This window comes from Sorex araneus, chromosome X (assembly GCF_027595985.1).
Source record: "Sorex araneus isolate mSorAra2 chromosome X, mSorAra2.pri, whole genome shotgun sequence".
NCBI lineage: Eukaryota > Metazoa > Chordata > Mammalia > Eulipotyphla > Soricidae > Sorex > Sorex araneus.
Genome location: NC_073313.1, coordinates 121866866 through 121891747, shown reverse-complemented (window position 1 = coordinate 121891747; position 24882 = coordinate 121866866). Strand labels below are relative to the sequence as shown.

Here is a 24882-nt window from a genome sequence, read left to right as displayed (position 1 = left end):
AGAGTAGAAAACTGTTTGATATATGGTATATCTACATACTGGAAAATTGTGCACATATAAATATGAAATGTCCCCTTTCTATACTATGTGCTCTCCAGTACATATTACTTAGTGAAATAGGCAAGAGGCCTGAACATGTAGAGTTACTATTGTAGAAAAGAGTAACCAGTGACCACAGTGGCTATTAAGACTAAAACATTTTAATAGTATTAGATATTCTATTCTTCAGAAGCATTTACCACATTCCAGGTGCTCTATGCCCACAGGTAGCTAGTGATTAGCATGTCATTTAGCACAACAACAGAACATTTTCTTCTCTACAGAAAATTCCCTCAGAGGCCAATGGTGTAGAAAATGCCAACTCCTACCTACAAATATAGGAGAAAACAAGCATAAAATATTTTAACTGAAAGGTTAAAAGAGTTTATGACTTGAACTTTGCATATAAGTGGATCAACATGAAAAGTATCATGCTAAGTGAAATAAGTCAGAAAGAGAGAGACAGACATAGAAAGATTGCACTCATCTGTGGAATATAAAATAGCAGAGTAGGAGACTAATATCTAAGAATAGTAGAAATAAGTACCAGGAGGTTGGCTCCATGGCTTGGAAGCTGGTCTCACATGCTGGGGAAAAGGGCAGCTCAGATAGAGAAGGGAACACCAAGTAAAATGTGGTTAGAGATCCCGAGCGGGAAGGGAGATCCGTGCTGAAAGTAGATTAGAGACTGAACACAATGGCCACTCAATGCCCCTATTGCAAGCCACAACACCCAATTGGAGAGAGAGATCAAAAGGGAATACCCTGCCACAGAGGCAGGGTGGGGTGGGGGGAGATGGGATTGGGGAGTGGGAGGGATACTGGGTTTATTGGTGGTGGAGAATGGGCATTGGTGGAGGGATGTGTTTTCGAACATTATATGAGGGAAAAACATGCTCGAAAATGTGTAAATCTGTATCTGTACCCTCATGGTGACTCACTAATTAACAAATAAAAAATATAAATAAAAAATGCAGATACAATAAAAATAAATAAAACAGTTTATGACAAAAACTCTTTTTGTCACTAAGTATGTGCTATTATTTATAGAGATAAAATGCAGAAGGTGCAAATCATTTTAATGGAGAAGCAAGACACCTGAAAAAACATCTAGAACATTAGATCAAATCAAGGGCCTATGTGTACCATCACCCTTTCCAGTGTAATCAAGTGGGAAAGGGGGTACATCTAATGATCGATGAACTGAACACCAAAAGTCACTTAAGAATGTTGCTGACTTCTAAGATGTACTTAGCAACTCCATTAGATGCTTCATTGGCCTCAAAAGGAATATTAATGCCACAAAAACTGCCTACAAACTCTCTCCCCTGGACAAAAATTCTTGTTTGCAAAATATGGGTCACATCACAGAGCCTGTGACAAAAGACCCATTCAGGCCTGGCTTCTCATTGTTTAGGACACAACCCAATGTCACTTGCACAATTTCATTGGCAATCCCATTTATAAAATCTACTCTATTTAGGTGAGCTGGAGCTATAGCACAGCGGTAGGGCGTTTGCCTTTCACACAGTCAACCTGTGTTGGATTCCTTCGCCCCTCTCAGAGAGCTCGGCAAGCGACCGAGAGTATCGCGCCCACCCGGCAGAGCCTGGCAAGCTACCTGTAGCATATTGGATATGCCAAAAACAGTAACAATAAGTCTCACAATAAGAGACGTTACTGGTGCCCGCTCGAACAAATCCGTGAGCAACGGGATGGCAGTGATCAAAGAATTTAACTGGAGATAAGTATATCTTTTTTTTTTTAGTTTTTTTGGGTCACACCCGGCAATACACTGGAGTTACTCCTGGCTCTGCACTCAAGAATTATTCGTGGCAGTGCTCAGGGGACCATATGAGATGCTGGTAATCGAACCCAGGTTGGCTGTGTGCAAGGCAAATGCCCTACCCGCTGTGCTATTGCTCCAGCCCTGATAGGTATATCTTGAGTGATAACTACAGTTATTTCAGATACTCACTTCAAGTTTAAAAAACATACTACAGATACTAGAGGGAAAGTATTCTGAAATTTTTGAAGCCTTTTGTGTCATCTTTCTTTGTATTTTTCACCTGATATTTAGTTCTAAATACCTGTCTGTGGTATGTTAAGTAAATAACAAACCCTAAACCTAGTAACATTTATTCACTGACTTATAATAAAGACACTGAACTGGGCAGTGGCAATACACATGAAGAACAGGACAGCCAGGGTCTCTGGAGCTTCCGTTCTAATTTGGGAAAACTGGTAACAAACAGGCTAACCATGAGGAATTATTATGACCTTATATGAACACGAGGGTTTTTTAAAGTAAATGAATACCTAAATAGAGTCACTGTCATCCCATTGCTCATCGATTTGCTCAAGCAGGCACCAGTACCGTCTCCATTGGGAGACTTATTGTTACTGTTTTTGGCATATCCAATACACCACGGGTAGCTTGCCAGGCTCTGCCATGCGGGCGGGATACTCTCGGTAGCTTGCCGGCTCCCAGTCCCAGTGCCTTACTCTCTGTACTATCACTGTGATTCAAGATCAGTATTTTTCTAAGTGTTGTCCAAGTGGAAGTACCAGTTCAATACCATTGTTTTTTATTCCGGTAACTTCAGATGGACCCAGGAATCTGAAGTTTTAACAAGTACACCCTGAAGATTTCAATGAATGAACAACACTTAGAAAAATACTGATCACAGTGATAGTACAGAGCGTAAGGCACTTGCCTTGCATGCAGCTGATCTGTGTTTGATCCATGGCATCCCATATGGGCCCCTTAACACTACCAGGAGCAATTACTGAGTGCAGAGCCAGGAATAACCCCAAAGAATAGCCATATTTGACCCCCCCAAAAAACAAAAAAAATCCTGATCTAAAAATTTAGCATTTGTGTGGTTCTAACGTAGCATTCTAATGTAGACATCTATGATATAAGGGTTGTCTTGGTTCATATACTTACTGAAAGTGCACTGGTTTCCCCCTCATACCTACAACCACAGCAATTCCCACAAGTTCTAGTCTTTCTGAGTTGTTTGGTGTTTTGGGTATTGATATACTTCTGCATAGATGAAGCTAGTGGAAGGATTTTGACTTATCTAAATCTAAAGTGCTCTCTGCACTTGTTCCAGAAAAGTGTACTCTCAACACCATCCTTTGTTCTCTGTTTTCTGGATCTCTGATTCCACACCATTTTCTTATATGCCAGTAGAGAAACAGAGAGGATGTACTACAGATGATGGAATAGAAAGGAATATAAGAGGCAGGAAATGGACATTTAACACTGGGGAACTACTTGAGCATGTTTTTCGCCAGTACTCACTCACTTAATTGAAAGCTGTGCAATGATGTTTTGTGTCTTACATAAATCAAATTCCTTCCTGCCCAGAACAGGTATTACAGAAATGTAATCATATAATGCCTGCTTGTTGTTATATGTGCAGTATTCCTTCTGGTAGCCATGCTAGTATATCAGTATCAGAGGCATCACTTTGACAGAACACAGCAGGAAAATTAGGAGGAAACACCTAACTTTGCAGCAAGACTTCTAGTTGTCACACACCATATATAGGTTATTATTTTCAGATTGTGTCATTTAATTTTTTTTAAGTTTTGTGAGTTTTTTAAAATTTTTTTTTTTTTATTGAATCACCATGTGGAAAGTTACAAAGCTTTCAGGCTTAAGTCTCTGTTACACAATGTTCAAACACCCATCCCTTCACCAGTGCACATATTCCACCACCAAGAACCACAGTAAACCTCCCCCCAACCCCCCAGCCCCCCACCCCGCCTGTGTAGCTGATAACTTTCACTTTACTTTCTCTTTACTTTGATTACATTCAATATTTCAACAAAAAACTCACTATTATTGTTTGGAGGTAGTTCTGCAAGGTGGGCACCATTACTTTATTACTTTATTACATCATTACTTTATTCATGCACATGGTGAGATACTCAGGCTCAGAGAGAGCCTATGGTCTATGAATACTAAAAAGACATCAAATGGACATAGCCAACAACTCTCAAGGGATTTGTACAGGATGATTCTCAGACAATTTGAGCATCCAACTATATTGTTATTGTTAACAATAATGTTAACAGACTAATACTTCCTTCATAATTGGAATCTATGAAAGTGGGGATAAAACTACATGAATATAAACATGAATAAACAACAGGAGAAGGGAAATCTCTCTCCTAAGTTTAATGCCAATTAACAAATATAAAGGGAATGAAGAATCAAAACTAACACTCAACAGCTATCACATCAATAAGCTACTCAGGTAAGAAGAATCCTGAATAGATTTTCAGACTGCATCAACGCCCACAGTAGTTACTGTGTCACCATGGTAACCATGCTGGTCAGGGAAAGCAGGGGAAAAGCAAACAATAACTGCCTTGGACTGGTTCCTAACCCATGGGACTAAATAGGATTAATGCAATTCACAGCAATTAAACTAAGAATTTTCACAATAAATATTCTTGGCAGATATGGTAATACACAAATATATCTCACATACATGCATGTCATCTTTTCACTCTCATTTACTAAGAGCCTGAGAATGCATAGAGGCAAATTTATTGCCAGATAAACAAGAAAAAACTCACAATTTAACAGATTCAATTCCAAACCACACGATTTCATTTGGAAGCTAATAGCTACATTCTTTTATGATGAATTTTTCTGGAGACTACTTAGAGAATTATGTATTGATACTTCTCATTTCAGGAGATTTTCAGTAAAAAATAAGAGCTGATCCTAGAATTCAGACAAATGCATGTTATGCATAACAAACCTTTTCCATCCTAGCCCTTGTTTGCAAATAAAAACACCTTTTGTTATACACTTGGGTGCTGACAGTTCAGTAAAAATATAACAATTAAAAATTGCAATTAAGGATAATTTCAGTTTTATAGCCTCAAAAAGCATGAGCATTTAGAGATAATCTGTCCTCAGATACACATTACATCCTTTAAAACCTTGCTGGAAACATTTTAAAAAACAGCAGGTTTTTAAATTTTATATCTTATATCTATCATATATCTCTTGTTCATGGGTGAATATTTGGTATTATAAATATGTTTTTCCTTCTCAAACAGGTCATATATTTAGTAAAATTTCAATAAAGATTTTATAAACTCTATTTAAAGGAAATTAGTGGATGATTATAAAATTCATTTTGAAATGAAATGGACCTAGACAGTAAAAGGCAACTTTGCAAAAAAATCACAATTGTAATAAAACAATAAATAAATAAATAAATATAGAGCTCATAAATGTACCAACACATGTATATATATATTTATAAAGATTGCTTACATAACTGCAAGACAATGCAATTGAAAACCAATAAATGGTTCTGGATCAGTGAATATTATTATGTAGATAAATCGTCTCTGATCCATTCATTACAACATATACAAACTATAGATATATAACCTAAGCTATAACTTTTCTTTTTTGTGTTTGAAGCAAGATAATTTTTATTGAATGGAATTTTGACATGAGGGGAGAGAGAGGAGTGCACATTGGGGAGAGAATGTGGGCCTCTCCAGAATGGAAAAACCCACAAGTAAAATTACATAGATACAAGCAAGCAAGGTATGTGCTCAAAGAACACAGCTTGAAAGAGAAAGCCTAAGACTATAACATTTCTAAGATAAGATACCTGTGCCCTTAAATTAGGTAAACATATTCCAAGTAGGACACCAAAATCGAAAGGCAAACCATCAGTGAGAATATCTGATAAGTAAAATCTCTTCAAAAATAAAAATCTTTTCTAAGAACATCATTGAGAGAATAACTTGGAAAATGTTCTCAAATTATATATCTAACGTATTATTTGTATTCAAAGTATTGTAATTCTTGTAGAAAATCAACAACAAATTGCCAGATAGACAAATGATTTGAACATAAACCAAAGAATGTACACGAATATAAAGCAATTATGTGAAGATGTGCTCAACATCATTAATCATTAAGAAAACATAAGTGACAAGTTCACTGAGATCAGGAGAAAAGTTATCACTTGTCTGCTTTTGTGACAGTAACCCATTTCTAAATATTTAGGGAAAAGTTGACACATATTTCCATCTGTCACACATAAATAAAAACGTTAGCACTTGGTAGTAGTCATAATGATATTTAAGAAAATCTGAGAGTGAAAATATGACTCAGTGGTAGAGTCAGTAAAATGTGAGGCCCTGGGTTTAGAATACTAGAACTGCAATAAAAATCCATTTATTTTAGGAAACATAACTGTGTGTTATTATAATATAAGTAGATCAGGGCAAATATTTTTGAAAAATTATTTTAAATATTTTTTAAACTAACACTAAGAATATTCCAACTTTTAAAACATGCTACCCAGGAAGAATCCATATTGCAATTTCTTTGCAAAAAATACATCATCGTTGATCTGATGTTTATGAGAATAATTCATTTTTATTTTATAATCAAAACAATGCATACAAATTTATATTGACTGTATGTGACATATCAATTTATTTCCTCAAATTAAATAATGCAATAATGCATTGCTTTCACAAATACGCATCTCTATGATGAGCCTCTGGCTGCTACAAGGCCTGCAACAATTACTGATGAAATTACATTATTAAACCTCCTCTCAGGGCTTATTCATGGCGAGGGAAACATGTAGGGTACTGGGGGGTCACACACATGTCAGCCACATGCAAGGCAAGCTCCCTACCCACTATACTATCTCTCCAGCCCCATTATTCATGTGTTATCATTGAATGTTCACAGTGAGCCTTTGGTATAATAATTCTTATCCCAAGCAACAGAGGAAAGCTGGGTTTCAGAGATAGTTGTTATCTGTCTTACCTCCCACACCTCTGCCTCAGAAGGAAAGTAGCTCTAGGACATTCCGAAGCAAGACGCCACACTCACTGGGACCAGGAGGGACTCCAGTGGCTTTCCCTATGAGAGAGCAGGGATACAGGGTCCTAAAGAGGCAAAGATGTTATTCAGGTCTGGATCTTCTGCTTTTACACAGAGATCAGGGAGGTTCAGTCCCCACCATGGGTCGCCACGCCCTAAGCTGTTTACCTGAAAGCGGGGATCTGCTCTTGCAAGGTCAAATCTGTCCCTACAGTTGTCAAGGTTACCAGATGATGCCAGGTTTCTATGGCAACCATGTTGCGCATGCAGGTTCTCCAACTGCAAATATTACCACATAGTCCACCTTCCACTTTCCCTTCGCCAAAGGCACAAATACATTTGATTTTTAGACCACTAATGAGAAAGCATACTAATTAGGGACACTGGGAGCCAAGCAAATGGTATGAATATGCCCAGTATTTTTTTAACGTTGCATGCCCCTGTCATAAAAAAATGTTTTTTTTTAAAGTGATATCTAAGGAGTACTCTTAGTATATAGTGACCCAGGGAGACATATTAGGGTTTTTTTTTTGAGGTGAACTAGCGTTTAGGGAGTGAACATACAAAAATCACACCATGCTAAACAGCAAGCCATGTGGTAGAAAACTAAAACATGTCACGTGCTGTAGAAAACTGAGATGTCATCTGTGCTGAGGAAGCATATGTTTTTCTTAGTTCTCTGGCATGAGTTCTGTAATGGGGGAATCACAGTTTCTCTCTCCTTCTTTGTTTAACAACTGTTTCTCGAGCCTTCTGGGGCTCAGCTGAAGCTGTTGACATAAGCACCGTTGTTTTCCACATACACTACCATTTGTAGGCTTGCAGAACAAAACATAGAACACCAAATGAAGTTTGAATTGCAAGTTAAAAGCAAGTAACATTTTAGTGTAAGTATGCAACATGCAATATTACTTGTTTAATTCAAACTAAACTGTTAATCTACAATTTTATTTGCTAAATCTGATTACCATAAAGGAGAGCCTGTAAATTTGTAATTTTATGACCACCCAAAAGAATGTTTTTAGTGGATTTGGTATGATAAAAATGCGATAATCATATGGAAAATAAATATAAAGGCAGGTAATAAGGCAGAAAATTGAAAGAAACAAATTTGGGTTGCTAGAAAGGAACTCAAATGGACACATAACTAAACTGTTGGCACCCAACTGTTATATCTCTTTTCTAAAGGACGTATTAGTCTAAATTTAGTTGCAACTTATAGAAATCATGTTTCACTAATTATGGAGTTCCATGTTATGGATGGGCTGGAGCGATAGCAGAGCGAGTAGGGCATTTGCCTTGCACGTAGCCAACCTGGGTTTGATTCCTCCACTCCTCTCGGAGAGCCTGGCAAACTACCGAGAGTCTCTCACCTGCATGGCAGAGCCTGGCAAGCTACCCGTGACGTATTCGATATGCCAAAAACAGTGACAACGAGTCTCACAATGGACACATTACTGGTGCCCGCTCAAGCAAATCGATGAACAACGGAATGACAGTGACAGTGATGTTATGGATCATCAGGTTAATTCTGAGTCACATCCAGATCAAGATGCTCTGTTGTAGAGGAGGCAGGCCAAGTTGCCACATGAATTCCACATTCTATGGGACAAAGACAGATGCTATTTATTGAAAAGACACGTTAACCAGTACTTAGTCTATGTTTTTCACTCTGTGGCTGGATTTCATATTTACAACACTCCTGGAGGAGAGAGACGGCCATCCACTCTTCATGGACGTATGGATCCACAAAGCACATGCTCCTGAGCACCAAGACTAGTAGAAAAGAAATTGCTCCTCATTTCTATTTTCAGAGCCAGGAATGGGACCTGGCATTTGGAGCTCCTTTAATTGCTGGTGGCCAAGTTTTAGCAAAAGTATGATGAAACACACTGCTGAGGTGGTTAATGTCTTCTCTACCAGTATTTATCCTCCAAGAACAGGAAGCCAAGTTCATTGGGCCTCTCCCACTCTTACAGAGATTTGTGACAGGGATGGATGCAGAAGCTATCTGAAGCACACATTTCTTTTAACCTTTGTGAAAAGTTAAACTTAAGGAAGAGGGTTTGGGATCCTTGTACCTGATGAGTTGTGGTGGGTGTCTGAGAACACGGGATGCACGAAAGAAGGGAGTTTTCTCCTAGATGGTGATGAATTAGGAAGTCTAATCTCTCCCTGTGAGTTGGCATATCAGCATGGCATAGTCTTTGCATCCCAGTGCAGCATCTTTAGCAGTGAAAAAAGACATTGTGGAGTTGTAGAGATGCTGTTGAATTCCACACATGGCAGTTTAAAGCCTTTCTCAAATCAAATTAGAAAATAAGTACCAAGTGGTCACAAATTATCTGTGAAAAAAATCATGTTTATTTTTCAAAAACTATAAAATAGGAGAAATAGTTTTTTGCTTTTTATTTCTATTTATTTATTTATTTGCTTTTTGGGTCACACATGGCGATGCACAGAGGTTACTCCTGGCTCTTCACTTAGAAATTACTCCTGGCGGTGCTCAGGGGACCATATGGGATGCTGGGAATCGAACCTGGGTCAGCTGCGTGCAAGACAAACGCCCTACCTGCTGTGCTATTGCTCCAGCCCCAGTTTTCTGCTTTTTATAACTAATTCTCATTACAGTACTAATGCATAGTGGATATTTACTGTAAATCAGCCACTGTCAGTGTAACTCCATATCTACAGCACACACATTCCCTTTATTTGTCTTCATAGCCACATAAATGGGAATGCACACAGGCAACAGCATGCATGTTAGTTTTCAACCATAAAGAATAATCCAGACAGACTCCATACCATGCATGTATAGTTCAAGTTTTCCCTTGAATTCTATAAAACCATTATCTAAACAGAAAATGATACAATTGAATAGTAGGGGGAAACTAAGTGAAACTAAGTAACATTTGTAACTACCTCCTCTGTCTTCTTGCAAACTGCATATTGCTGATGAAACCTCAGTCAAGGAGAGAGAAGAGCAAGGTAACCCTTGTATGTTTTCACTATTGGTTATTATCATGGATACAGGTTTACTTTTTCCATTTCCCCTCACTATATTAGTATAGTAGGTTTCTTAACAGGTTTTGAGTCTTCCTTATCCCTAGAATGGTGGTTCCTTCCATTCCACTGTCTGGATGATCCATTTCAAGTAAAACAGAGTTTCTGCTTCATGCAAAAACTGGAAATCTCTCTACTTCTTCACTGAGGTCTGAACCAGAGATATTCAGGAGAAAATCTAGAGGAGAGGAACATTTCTAAGAGGGAAAGAGGACTCTAGAACATGTTCTTAAGGTCACATGAAGGCTGTCCTGTTCACCAGTTCACTGGTGTTCATCCATGTTCACTGGTGAGTTCTAGCAAACCTTCAAAGAAGATTTGCTGTCTATACTACTTACGCTCTTCAATAATATGGAAGACACAGGAATTCTTCCTAATACTTTCTATGAGGCTAACTTTACACTAATACCCAAAGCAGACAGTGGAAATTCCAGAAAAGAATATTTCAGATCAATATCCCTGATTAATATTGATGCAAACATCCTTTAAAAAACTTAGCTCGGGGCTGGGATGATATCACAGCGGGTAGGACGTTTGCCTTGCATGCAGCCGACCCGGGTTCAATTCCCAGCATCCTATATGGTCCCCTGAGCACTTCCAGAGAGTAATTCCTGAATGAGCCAGGAGTAACCCCTGTGCATCGCTGGGTGTGACCCAAAAAGCAAATAAATAAAAAATAGATAGATAGATAGATAAATAAAAACTTAGCTAACTGAATACAACAACATATTACAAAAATTATACACCCTGATCAAGTGGGATTAATCCCATGGATGCAAGGATGGTTTAATATTCACAAATAAAATAATATAATACAGCACATTAATAAAAGGAAAGATTAAAATCATATGACCATATCAATTGATGCAGAGAAAGACTTTGACAAGATACAACATCGATTCATGATTAAAAAAAACACTCAACAAAATAGGAGTAGAAGGAACCTTCCTCAAAATAATAATGGCCATATGTTCAAGCCAACAGCCAGTATTATACCTAATGATGAAAAACTAAAAGAATTTTCTCTGAGATCAGGTAATGGAAAGGATGGTCCCTCTATCCACTTCTAGTCAACATAGTATTAGAAGTTCTGGCTACCAAAACCAATACACATATGGGAAGTTAATTTTCAATAAAGGAGCTGAGAACATGAAATGGAGTAAAGATATTCTCTTCAACAAATGGGAAAATTGGCATGGGAAAATTGGAAAACTACATGTAAGAAACTAAGGCTTGACCCATATTTTACACATCACACAAAAAAGTCAATTCAAAGTGGATCAAAGACCTTAAGATCCAACCAGAAACTGTACAGTACATTGTGGGAAATATAGGCAGAACACTTTGAGATTTGGACTTCAAAGTTGGTCTAAGTGATCTGATACTACTGGCAAAGACAGCAAAATCAAAAATAAACAAATGTGACTACATGAAGTTAAAGAGCTTCTGCTTGTCAACAACAACAAAATACCATGGGCTAAAGCTAAAAGACAACTAACTAAATGAGGATGTGGTGAAAAGGGAAGTCTTATCCACATTGGGTGGGAATGTTGTCTGGTAGAACCCCTGTGGAAAAGATTATGAAAAGTTCTCAGTTAATTTAGAATTTAACTGTCGTATGACCAAGCAATTCTAAGGGCTGGAGCGATAGCGCAGCGGTAGGGCATTCGCTTTTCACGCAGCCGACCCATGTTCGATTCCTCCGCCCCTCTCGGAGAGCCTGGCAAGCTACTGATAGTATTGCACCCGTAAGGCAGAGCCTGACAAGCTACCCATGCGTATTGGATATGCCAAACACAGTAACAATAAGTCTCACAATGAGAGACGTTACTGGTGCCCGCTCGAACAAATCGATGAGCAACAGGGTGACAGTGATGATCAAGCAATTCCACTTTTGGGCATCTATCCCTAAGACATGAAAACATCCTCTCAAAAGGACATATACACACCATTATTTGTTGCTGCACTCAGTAAAATAGCTAAGATATGGAGTCAACTTAGGTGTCCAGCAACAGATGAATGGATTATGAAGATGTGGTATATAATAACAATGGAATACTATGCAGCTATAAGGAACGATGAAATCATGCAATTTGCTACAACATGATTGGAACTGAAGATATAAGTAAGCATGTGAAGTAAGCCAGAAAGAGAAAGACAAACACAGAATGATCTCACTTATCTGTGGAATATAGAATACTAGATGAGGAAATGTGACCCCAGTGTTTAGAGAGGAGACAGAGAAGGAAAGAAATCAAGGGGTAGAGGAAGAAGAGAGCAAGAAGTAATGGGTTAACAGGCAGCAGGGCCTCAGTTATATCAGTGATATGAGTGAGGGATATAGCCATATATCACAAACTCAAATTCAACAAAACTGAAAATATGAGATCTAAGTGGCAACTACTGGAACTTTGTAATGTGCCTGTCAGGTTGACAGGTAGGGATGGACTAAGGGTTGGGTTGGGGAGGGAATCTAGTAACACTGGTAGAGGGAAGTTGAAAATGGTGGGAGGATTGGTGTTGAATTACCGTATTCCTAAAATTTAACTATCAATAACTTTCTAAGTCATGGTTCTTTAATTAAAAAATAAAAATATTTTTAAATGTTGGACATGAAAAAGACCCCTGAATGAATATCTAATTTTCCTAATTTAGTTAATAAATTTTACACATTTATTACATGATCGGCTGGAGCGATACACAGCAGTAGGGCATTCTCCTTCCATGTGGCTGACCTGTGTTTGATTCCTCCGCGCCTCTCGGAGAGCCTGGGAAGCTACCAAGAGTATCTCACCCGCACGGCAGAGCCTGGCAAGCTACCCGTGGTGTATTCAATATGCCAAAAACAGCAACAATAAGTTTCACAACGAGAGACGTTACTGGTGCCCGCTCAAACAAATTGATGAGCAACGGGATGACAGTGACAGTGATTATTACATGATGCTGTCTACTTTCCTGCAATATTTTTAAAAATAGTATATTAGAAAATAAGTAATGCCATGCATTACCAAAGACAATATGAAATGGTAAATCTTTGTGGAGAAAATAAGATACGAATTTTTTTAATTACTTAGGTATTTATTATTGAAATTATCACTTGCGGTTTTAAGAATATATTCCAATGGTATTAAGAATATATTCCATGTCTATTTGTACATGGGCACATGGCTATCCAAGAATAAGAATTCATTAAAAAAATAAGAATTCATTTTACTGAAAGTGGAGGAAAGGAGATTGGAGAGATAGTAGAGTAGATAAGGTGCTTATCTTGCATTCGTCTGACCAGAGTATGATCCCTAGTACCCCATGGGCTTTGGTAAGAGTGATCACTGAACTCAGAGCCAGGAGTAAGCCCTGATCACAGCCAGATGTATCCTTCACACCCAAATACTAAAACCAGGCAGATGTCCACCATAGGAGAAATGTTGAATAATAGAAAGTATATCTAGGGTCTGGAGCAATAGCACAGCGGGTAGGGTGCTTGCCTTTCACGTGGCCGACCCGGGTTCGATTCCCAGCATCCCATATGGTCCACCGAGCACTGCCAGGAGCAATTCCTGAGTGCATGAGACGGGAGTAATCCCTGAGCATTGCTGGGTGTGACCCAAAATGCGAAAAATAAAAGAGAAAGTATATCTACATCGTATAATACAATGCAGATATAAAAGATAAAAGGAATCTATATTGCTATGGAGCGATCTCCAGGATGTTTGGTAAAATGAAGAATTCAAGGTGCAAAAAATTTATAGTATCATTGTTCAATATGATAACCATGAGTCACATGTCACTATTTAATTCTAATAAATGTATTACCTTAAACGTAGTGAATTTTATTTTGGCAATACTTGGCATTGCTCAGGCTTCTTCGTAGCTCTGCACTTAGGAATCACTCCTGGTGTGTTCAAGGGACCATATGGGATGCCAGTATTGAACCCGGAAGAGCTGTGTTCAAGAGTCCTACCCACTGTACTCTCTGGCCCCTAATTTTTTTTTTTATTTTATTGAATCACCATGTGGAGGGTTACATAGTTCTCAGGATTATGTCAGTTATACAATACTCAAACACCCTTCCCTTCACCAGTGCCCATCTTCCATCACCAACCCCCCCAGTATACCTGCCGCCCCCTCCCACCTCCCCAGTCCCCACCCTTGTAAGTGATAAGTTTCACTTCGTTTACGCTTTATCTCGATTACATTCCATGTTTCAACACACAACTCACTACCGTTGCTGGGGTTTCCCCCCAAAAAGAAAAAGACAGTCCTATTGCCAAGGAAGCATTTGATAGTTCTCCATTGCTAAGAAAATAGAGATATTAAGTCCCGCTGTTTGTTACATAGCTTTTCTTTTTCCTCCTTGCCCCGCGCCACTGAGTTCATGCCTGTTTAGTAATCACCACGCTGTCTGATAAAGGGAAAAAAACTGAAAAGGATGGTTATTTCCCGTCATCAGCCGGCGTGGGGCTCTGGCTTAGTTGATAGTCTAGTAGAGTGTCTGCAAGCAGTTTCTGGAACCAAAGGTCTTGCGCTGGTATCGGCTCCGGCTCGAGATTCCACCAGCGTCCCGCTGTTCTATGTACATAATTTTTCCCCTTATATCCCATTCCCACGCCACCAGGTCTGTTTGCTTAATGGACATCACACTATGGTTGACGCCACGCCGCGTTTCTTCCCTAGAAAGAAGGATGTTTCTGCTCAACCGGCGTGGGGATATAGCTTAGTTCAGTCTAGAGAGATGGCTACCACTTTGATTGCTTTCAATATTTTAGCAAAAGACTTACTATTCTTGTTAGGATCTCCCACAAAAGTCCGACCCATTAAAAAGGAACCATTACATATTGCTGATGCTAAGATGACATTAGGTCACGCGGCCGCGGCAGCGGCCGCACGGTTTTGGGTTTCTGTATAAAGTCCAGGGAAAGTACAACCAGAAATAATATCACTACAAACTTTTACCCTTTTATGGTGTTCATAAGATGGAGAAACCTAGAGAGAGGCTCGACGTCTCCATTTTGCGCTCAGAAAGCCGTGGACCCTGTGCTGTGCTCGGGAGGAAGGGGTTGAGAGAGAGAGGTTAAAAGAATTGGGGAATGCCCGGTTTCCACTCTCGCAGCCCGCCATGGGGTCTCCGATCCCATGCTGGAATTAGTTCAGTGCGCTGCTTGGAGTCCAAGGGCGCTCTTTTGGGCTCTTCCATCATGCTCGATCCACAGCAGGGCCAAAAGGCGCCCCTAATTTTTTTTAAATAAATTATTTATTTTTAATTAGTGAATCAACGTGAGGGTACAGTTACAGATTTATACATTTTTGTGCTCATGTTTCCCCCATACAAAGTTCAAGAACCCATCCCTTAACCAGTGCCCATTCTCTACCACCAGTAAACCCAGCATCTCTCCCGCCCTCCCCAGTCCCGTCTCCCCCCACCCCACACTGCCACTATGGCAGGGTATTCCCTTTTGATCTCTCTCTCTCTCTCTCTCTCTCTCTGATTAGGTGTTGTGGTTTGCAATAAAGGTGTTGAGTGGCCATTGTGTTCAGTCTCTAGTCTCTATTCGGCCCGCATCACCCTTCCCCCGCATGACCTCCGACCACATTTTACTTGGTGTTCCCTTCTCTGAGTTGCCCAGAATGAGAGACCAGCCTCCAAGCCATGGAGACAACCTCCTGGTACTTATTTCTACTAATCCTGGGTGTGAGTCTTATAGTCTATTATTCTATATTCCACAGATGAGTGCAATCTTTCTATGTCTGTCTCTCTCTTTCTGACTCATTTCACTTAGCATGATACTTTCCATGCTGATCCACTTATATGCAAATGTCATGACTTCACTTTTTCTAACAGCCGCGTAGTATTCCATTGTATAGATGTACCATAGTTTCTTCAACCAGTCATCTGTTCTAGGGCACTCGGGTTTTTTCCATATTCTGGCTATTGTAAACAGTGCTGCGATGAACATATAAGTGCAGATGTCATTTAGACTATACTTTCTGGCTTTTCTGGGATATATTCCCAGCAGTGCTATTGCTGGGTTAAATGGGAGCTCAACCTCTAATTTTTTGAGAATCGTCCATATTGTTTTCCAAAAGGGCTGAACTAGTTGGCATTCCCAGCAGTGTAGAAGGGTCCCTTTCTCCCAACATCCTCTCCAACAGCGGTTGCTTTTGTTCTTTTGGATGTGTGCTAGCCTCTGTGGTGGGAGGTAGTATCTCGTGGTTGTTTTGATCTGCATCTCTCTGATGATTAGTGATGTAGAGCACTTTTTCATGTGCCTTTTGGTCTGGCCCCTAATTTTTAATAAAATTTAAATAAATTTCTAAACTTAGCTCCTCAGTAGCACTCATTATGTCTTGGATGCTAAACATTCACAAGTAGCTAGTGGTTATTTATCATGTTGCTTAGTGCAAACAGAGAACATTTTTATCAACATATAAATTCTATTAGACAACTATGGCATAGAATGTTTCTTCTTACCTGACAGTTAAGAAAGAAATGAATATGCATATTATATTTGATTCTTTAAAAAAAAAACTGGAATGTTGTAAAAGATGAAATGGTTACTTTTCACGGGACGAAGGAGTAAGACAGGAAGGAAGCAAATAATACACATTCTAATAAAAAACATAATACATATTTGCAGACCTTATGCATTGAAAATAACAAGATACAATAAGCAACCCAATAATAATGTGAAGTTCTAATACCTAGATCAAATTTTCTAAAATCATTTTCTACTAAAAAGAACCAGGTTTCCTTGGAGAAATTCCTACGTCCAAGTTTGCATACTGATTGTAGAGAGCAGTCTCTATTGAATTCTGATACTAGAAATCATGTCAAAAAAAGTAAAAATTACTTTAAAGAGCTCTTATGTGTCAGAGATAGAATAATTTTACCATTAAACAAAACAACGACTACAAATGTACAAATATTTATGAATGATGAGGACTACGAAAGAAAAACAAAATGCAAGCTCACTACTCACCTTTGGAGTATCGTATCAAAGAAACAAATTAATTTAAAAGTAGAAACTGTGCAAAAGAATTAAATATTCATCCTTCCCTTCCGTTGTGTGCGATACTTATTACTTTTTACCCAAAACATGTATATCCATCTATAGAAGAAAAAGTTTCATTTATAGAAAATATCCAGGTTGAGTCTCGGGCCGGTGCCGGTACTGACTCGCACTCCGCCGAGATTCGACCTGGGCGGCCATGCCTTTGCACAGCCACTGTGCTGCTGAATGACCAGGATCCAGAGCCAGCTATATTACTTCTGGTCCCAGCAAGTGCTTGCAGCCATGTCTCCATACTGTGAACTAAGCTTTTGCTCCATGCTGCTCCAGGAAGGGAAATGATGCAATTTCCAACTTAAATCTCCCTGGGCTTAGTTACTAAAATACAGAAATCCTAAAATACAGAAATCCTCAGAGTCACTCTACTGTGGCCGCGCGACTCTTCGTTCTCATAAGTGGAAAACTAATTATCAAATGTTTCCTTGTCAATAGGGCCGTATTTTGAGGGGATAAACTCCAACAAGAATAGTGAGTTTTGTCTTGAAATATGGAATGTAATCAAGGTAAAGAGAAAATGAAGTGAAATTTCTCAGTTATGCAGGTGGGGGTGGGGGTGGGGGGTGGGATGTATACTGCGTGTTTTTTAAAATTTTTTATTTTTTGGTGGTGGAATATGGGCAATGGTGAAAGGACGGGTGTTTGAGCATTGTATAACTGAGACATAAGCCTGAGAACTTTGTAACTTTCCACATGGTGATTCAATGAAATAAATTTTTTTAAAAAAGAAAATATCCAGGTTATAAATATAGAAAAAACTGTGTAACTAGAACATTAAAAACTATGTATTTTATTAGAAGCTATAAAATTTTCAAATTAAAATTCAACCTTTAATAGAAAACAAATATAGGCAATGATATTTAGAAGCTGCAAAATTGCTTAAAATGAAAAGCAGATATGAAATTTAATAGTGGCTGAATCAGTCCAACATCTGACCAGTCTTAACCTCAAATAAAAGAGACAAGATTCTACAACATTTCACAAGACAAGACTCTCTGTGAAATTAAATATGTTTATATAAACTGTTTATAAAATGCTTATATAAAGCATTTATATAATTGTATCGCTGTCACCCCATTGATCATCGATTTGCTCAAGCAGGCGCCAGTAATGTCTACATTTGTCCTAGCCCTGAGATTTTAGCACCCTCTCTTTACTCGTTCTTCCCAGCAGTGCTGGAATGAAGGCTCTTTCAGGGTAAGGGGAATGAGACCCATCATTGTTACTGTAGTTGGCATATTGATATACCACAGAGAGCTTGCCAGGCTCTGCCATGTGGGCAGGATGCTCTCGGTACCTTGCCAGGTTCTCTGAGAGGGAGAACTAGGCTATAAGAGGTCTCGATGCCACAAATACAGCTGTGTGCACTTTCCTGAGCTTTGTTTTATACTCTCTGGATCTTGGCTCTTGGTGGGATTACACAGTACAGGGGGCAGTTTGTGGGTGTGGCTGCCAAGCTACTGGAAAATGGGGAATCTCGGTGGAGGCGTCCCAGGCCTGATCCGAGCAGGCTTGGATATCTCATCCGCAGGTCCTGCATACCCGGTTTCCTCTGCCATCTCCTTGAGGCTTGTCCGAACATATGGAGAGTGGCCTTGAGCATGACTCTCGCTGGGTTCTGGAGGTCTTCGGCTACTAAGTCTCTGCTTAGGGCAGGGAGCGAATCTCAACCCTCCCCACTCCGAGGGGCCCCAGTGAAGACAGACAGGAGCAGGGGCAAGAGTCTCTGCTATAAAAACTGGTATAAATGGAAAAGTGACAGGAATCTGGGCCATATTGAGTTTGCAAAGATGAGAAGGATTCTGTGTAAGAGCTGGAAGTATGACTGGTCAATTTGAAGGAAAACTAAAAACCTCAGTGTCTTGTCAACCAAATGAAATGTGTGAGACCAGCAAAAAAAGGTGATCATTGGTATCAAATGCTGCGGAAATGTAGACAGGTTGTCAAGGCTTACTAGAGCAATTTAAAGGCTCTGGGAGACTAGTACTCTGAGGTGAGTGGAGGGGACAAAAATCTAATTAAAATGGACATAGAAAATAAATGGAGGCTACAGCCATAGGCAAGTTTTACACTTTTAGAAGATAATTACTGATGGAAAGAACACAAAACTTGTTGAAACTTCCCCTCAATCTCCAGTATTAGGTACTATGTCATGCATGCTGATAAATGAAGTCTAATTTAACTGTTAGACAACCCGGGGGAAGAGGAGTGCTATTTATCTCCAGTTTTGAAACTGAAGGAGAAAAACAAAGGCCAGGAGGGCTTCCTTGCCTGTTTCTGCAGGGAGCTGTAAGTTTAGTTTATACAGTTCTAAAGCTGATCAACAGTTGGTTTTCAAATTAAAAAGCACATCAAAGGAATGATGAAGAGGATCTGCCATCCACTTCCGAGCTTCGGACACTAGCGCAGTTTAAATGCCTGCCACACGCTTTCTGACTGCAATTTAAGTGCCTGACATTAAGCCTTTTTTTATGCAAATTTCCAATATACTTTCTTTTTTTTATTAGTTTATTTTTAATTAGAGAGTCATCGTGAGGGTACAGTTACAGATCCATACATCTTTGTGCTCATGTTTCCCCCATACAAAGTTCGATAACCCATCCCTTCACCAGTGCCCATTCTCCACCACCAGTAAACTCAACATCCCTCCCCACCTCCCCTTCCCGTCTCCCCCCACCCCACCCTGCCACTATGGCAGGGAATTCCCTTTTGTTCTCTCTCTCTCTGATTAGGTGTTGTGGTTTGCAATAAAGGTGTTGAGTGGCCATTGTGTTCAGTCTCTAGTCTCTATTCGGCCCGCATCACCCTTCCCCCACATGACCTCCAACCACATTTTACTTGGTGGCCCCTTCCCTGAGTTACCCAGAATGAGAGACCAGCCTCCAAGACATTAAGCCTTTGATGGCTGATGCACTCATTTCAAATCCAGCTATTTTGAATAAACATGTTGCTAGCTGTATGAAATAGCTACTGGCATACCACCCAGCGAAGCAAGACACCAGGCTGCCAAGCACCCAGAAGGCTCCCCTTCAGAAAGCCCAAGGTGACCTAGGTCAGAGAGCACCTGTGGGAACTTCATTTCCATTCCTCAGCCCCAGAGTCATGCTATTATTTTTCTAATGTGCCAAGAGAGGGAAGCCCTCAAGCCCTGGGGACCTTGGGCCTGAATAAAGACAGAATTAATAGGCCCCTAGTATCTAGCTCAGTCCCTGACCTTGCCACAGGGTCTGCAGGCAGGCTGAGTCCAAGGCCTTCTGAGTAATAAATCGTGTTTATCGCCAAGCCCGGGATGCCTGTTGCTAGGGTCTGTTCTGCAATCCTAACAACCACCAGACCGCTCCAATCACAACACTGGCTCTGGTCAAGGAAAGGTCTTGCTGGCTTTCCGCCGCTGGCCTGAGCCCAGTAAATGAGGACTTTGTAACATGCCGGGGCTGGTCATTACTGCCAACACAGGCGATTTCCTTTAGGATCTCAGTCCTAGTGTTCTTATTAAAATTTCAAGCTTTTATTATGCTATTAAATTAGGTACTTTTCAAGCAAATCTACTTAACATAAATGCCTACAGGGACCAGAGAAGGAAGGTGAATGAACAAAGGTTCCCGATTATGGCAAGCTTGAGGATATAAATATGCTAAATTCCAAGAGAAAGAACTGGTATCAAGCTTTCCAGTTACAGGGTGACCAGGCCATCAGATGCTGCTTTGAGACATACCCAGCATTGCGCAGAGATTACCTTGGTTTCCATGGCAATTTTTCTTTCTTTTCATCCAAAATTACATGGCAATGTCAGATGGAGATTTCATTTCAAGAGCTAAATTTTATTGGATTTTCTTCCACTGATTAAATACATGACACAATTTTTTTTAAATTTATTTATTAATGAGTCACAGTGAGGGTACAGTTACAGATTTATACATTTTCGTGCTCATGTTTCCCTCATACAAAGTTCGAGAACCCATCCCTTCACCAGTGCCCATTCTCCACCACAAATAAACCCAGCATCCCTCCCACCCACCCAATCCCATCTCCCCCCACCCTCCCCTGCCACTGTGGTAGGGTATTCCCTTTTGTTCTCTCTCACTAATTAGGTGTTGTGGATTGCAATAAAGGTGTTGAGTGGCCATTGTGTTCAGTCTCTAGTCTACATTTACCATACTTCACCCTTCCCCCGCGTGGCCTCCAACCACATTTTGCTTGGTGTTCCCTTCTCTATCTGAGCTGCCTTTTTCCCAGAATGTGAGGCAAGCTTCCAAGCCATGGAATCAACCTCCTGATACTTATTTCTACTGTTCTTGGGTGTTAGTCTCCTACTCTGTTATTCTATATTCCACATATGAGTGCAATCCTTCTATGTCTGTCTCTCTCTTTCTTTTTTCTTTTGCTTTTTGGGTCAGACCCAGCGATGCACAGGGGTAACTCGTGGCTCTGCACTCAGGAATCACCCCTGGCGGTGCTCAGGGGACCATATGGAATGCTGGGAACCGAACCTGGGTTAGCTGCGTGCAAGGCAAACACCCTACCTGCTGTGCTATCGCTCCAGCCCCTCTCTCTTTCTGACTCATTTCACTTAGCATTATATTTTCCATGCCAATCCACTTATATGCAAAATTCATGACCTCCTTTTTTCTAACAGCTGCATAGTATTCCATTGTACACATGTACCAAAGTTTCTTCAACCAGCATGACACCATTTTTGAACGTATTCATTTCCCCCTGCATCTCCCAAACTCAGTGTTTCCTCTCTCTCTCTGCTGTGGCAGTAACATTTTCTGCTTTGTAATGGCACATTATAGAGATATCGCTTGCCTTTCTCTGACTGGACCTGTTTCTGTAAAGGAGGTACTATGACCCTGTCATCTTTGTAACTCTTCTAAAATTTTATTTATCTATCTATTTATTTACTTTGGTTTCAGGTTACACTCAGCGGTGCTCAGGTCTTATTGCTGACTTTGTGCTCAGTCCTGGTGGTATTTGTGGGGAGCTTTCTGTGATGTTGGGGACCGAACCACAATAAGGCATTTGGGTGCAAGGCAAGTGTCGTAGCCCCTGCATCATCTCTCTGGTCCCTTGACTTTGTACTTAACAGTGTCATCTGAGCTCCACTTGTCAGTAGTCCCTGAGAAGCAATAGATATGGAACAGTTTTTTCCCCAGCTTATTCAAAATTTTTGCAGTTAGTAAGACAGGACGTTACTATTTGAACAGAGGGCTTGGTATGGTATGAAGGCAAGTGCTTAGAAGGAGAGAACAGTTGAGGCTTGAAAGCTCTCACCCAAAGAAATGGCATCCCAAGCCCGTGAGTGGCCTATAGATGGTTTCAGTTGATTCACTGTCAGTACTTACAACATGTGGTGATATCCTATGGGAAACGTGGACTTCTGGCTTTTTGTAAAAATATCAGATGGGAGGCTGGAGAGACAGTACAGCGGGTAGGGTACTCTCCTTGCCGTCACTCTGTAGGGTCCCTGGACCCTGCCTTGAGTGATCTTTGCTTGTGGAGTCTGGGGTAAAAGCACTTATATACATAGAATATATATAAATATATAGGATTATAGAAATATATATAAAGTTTTGTCAAAAATATGAGTTGGATAAAATCTCTAGCTCTAAGGTATTAATTTAATGAAAAGAGGTTAGATCAGAGGAACATAACGACAAAATAAGGATGCAATCAGAAAAATATACATTCTACAACTGTCCTTCTCCTTCTAACTCATTCCATTCAGCATGATACTCTCCATGTTCATTCACTTATAAGAAAATTATATGTCTTCATTTTCCTAACAGCTCAAATATTCTGTTTCCTCTTTGTTTAATCTTGAGAATTTGTTTGATTCTAAGAATTTTTTCATTTCTTTTAGGCTCTTGGTCCTGGTGGCATAAAGTTGTTTATAATAACGTCTTATGGTCTTTTGTATTTCTGGGTGTCTGTTGTGATGTTCCCTCTATCATCTCTAATCCTATTTGTTTTGCTAATTTCTCTTCCTTTCTTAGGATAACCAAGGGTTTGGAAAACTTTTTACTCTTTCAAAGAATCAACTCCTAGTTTTGCTGAGCCTTTGTATTATTTTCTACATCATTGCATTCTGCGCTATGTGTATTATCTCCTTCATTTGCTTTGGGATTAATTTGTTGTTATTTTTCTAGTTTCTCTAGCGAACAGCTTATATACATTTGTAAAATAATTTTAATTTTATTAAGCATTGTGATTTTAAAAATTATTCATATTTAAGTTTTAGACCTATAACATTGCAGCACCAATCCCACAAGCAGTGTCAACCTTCCTCTTCCAATGTTTCCAGGTTCCTTGCCATATATCTCCCTACAAGCTGCCCTCTTGAGGAACATTCTTTTTTTTTTTGAGAAAAAGCAGTCTTTTATTTTTTTATTTTTTTAATTAATAGTTTATTTTTAATTAGTGAGTCAACGTGAGGGTACAGTTACAGATTTATACATTTTTGTGCTCATGTTTCTCCCTTACAAAGTTTGATAACCCATCCCTTCACCAGTGCCCATTCTCCACCACCAGTAAACCCAATATCCCTCCCCCCCTCCCCAGTCCCGTCTCCCCCCACCCCACACTGCCACTATGGCAGGGTATTCCCTTTTGTTCTCTCTCTCTGATTAGGTGTTGTGGTTTGCAATAAAGGTGTTGAGTGGCCATTGTGTTGTCTCTAGTCTATATTCGGCCCGCATCATCTTTCCCCCACATGACCAACAACCACATTTTACTTGGTGTTCCCTTCTCTGAGTTGCCCAGAATGAGAGAACATCCTCCAAGCCATGGTGACAACCTCCTGGTACTTATTTCTACTATTCTTGGGTGTTAGTCTTATAGTCTATTATTCTATATTCCACAGATGAGTGCAATCTTTCTATGACCTCTTGACAAACATTCTTTTAAGTATTTTATTTTTAAAATTTTTTTAATGAATCACCATAAGGTACAGTTACAGACTTACAAACTTTCGTGTTTATGTTTCAGTCATACAATGGTTGAGTACCCACCCCTCCACCAGTGACCATTCTCTACCAACAATGTTCCCAATATCCCTCCCACCACCTCCAGCCCATTCCCCCCAGCCTCTATGGAAGGCACATTCCCTTTACTCTCTCTCTCTCCTTTGGGATGTTATGGTTTGCAATGAAGGTAGTAAATGGCCATCATATTTGGTCTATAGTCTACTTTCAGCATGCATCTCCTATCCCTAGCGAGCCCTCCAAGCATCCTTTACTTGGTGGTCCTTTCTCTATCTGAGCTGCCTTTCCCCCCAGCATATGAGGCCAGCTTCCAAGCCATGGAGCAATCCTCTTGGTCCTTATCTCTACTATTCTTGGGTGTTAGTCTCTCATTATGTTACTTTATATTCCACAAATGAGTGCAGTCATTCTATGTCTGACCCTCTCTCTCTGACTTATTTCACTTAGCATGATATTCTCCATGTCCATCTGCTTATATGCAAATTTCATGACTTCATCTTTTCTAACAGCTGCATATTATTCCATTGTGTAGATGTACCAGAGTTTCTTTAACCAGTCATCTGTTCTCGGGCACACAGGTTTTTCCAGATTCTGGCTATTGTAAACAGTGCTTCAATAAACATACAAGTGCAGATATCATTTCTACTGTATTTTTTTGCATCTCTGGGATATATTCCAAGAATTGGTATTGCTGGGTCACACGGGAACTCAATTTCTAATTTTTTGAGAAATGTCCATATTGTTTTCCAAGACTGGACTAGTCAGCATTCCCACCAGCAATGAAGGAGAGTCCCCTCCCTACATCCTCTCTGACAGTTTCCTTTTGTTCTTTTGAGTGTCT

At 39.8% G+C, this 24882-nt stretch overlaps 1 protein-coding gene across 1 annotated transcript in view; it reads right to left on the bottom strand.

Annotated features, from left to right (window-relative positions):
• LOC101554047 (nuclear RNA export factor 2-like) overlaps positions 1–7042 on the bottom strand; it is an 89463-nt gene extending 82421 nt beyond the window's left edge. Inside the window, exon 1 of the mRNA XM_055122024.1 lies at positions 6875–7042. The gene's annotated coding sequence lies outside the window, so the exon portion shown is untranslated. The remainder of the gene's footprint in view (positions 1–6874) is intronic.
• Positions 7043–24882: the final 17840 nt, after the last annotated feature.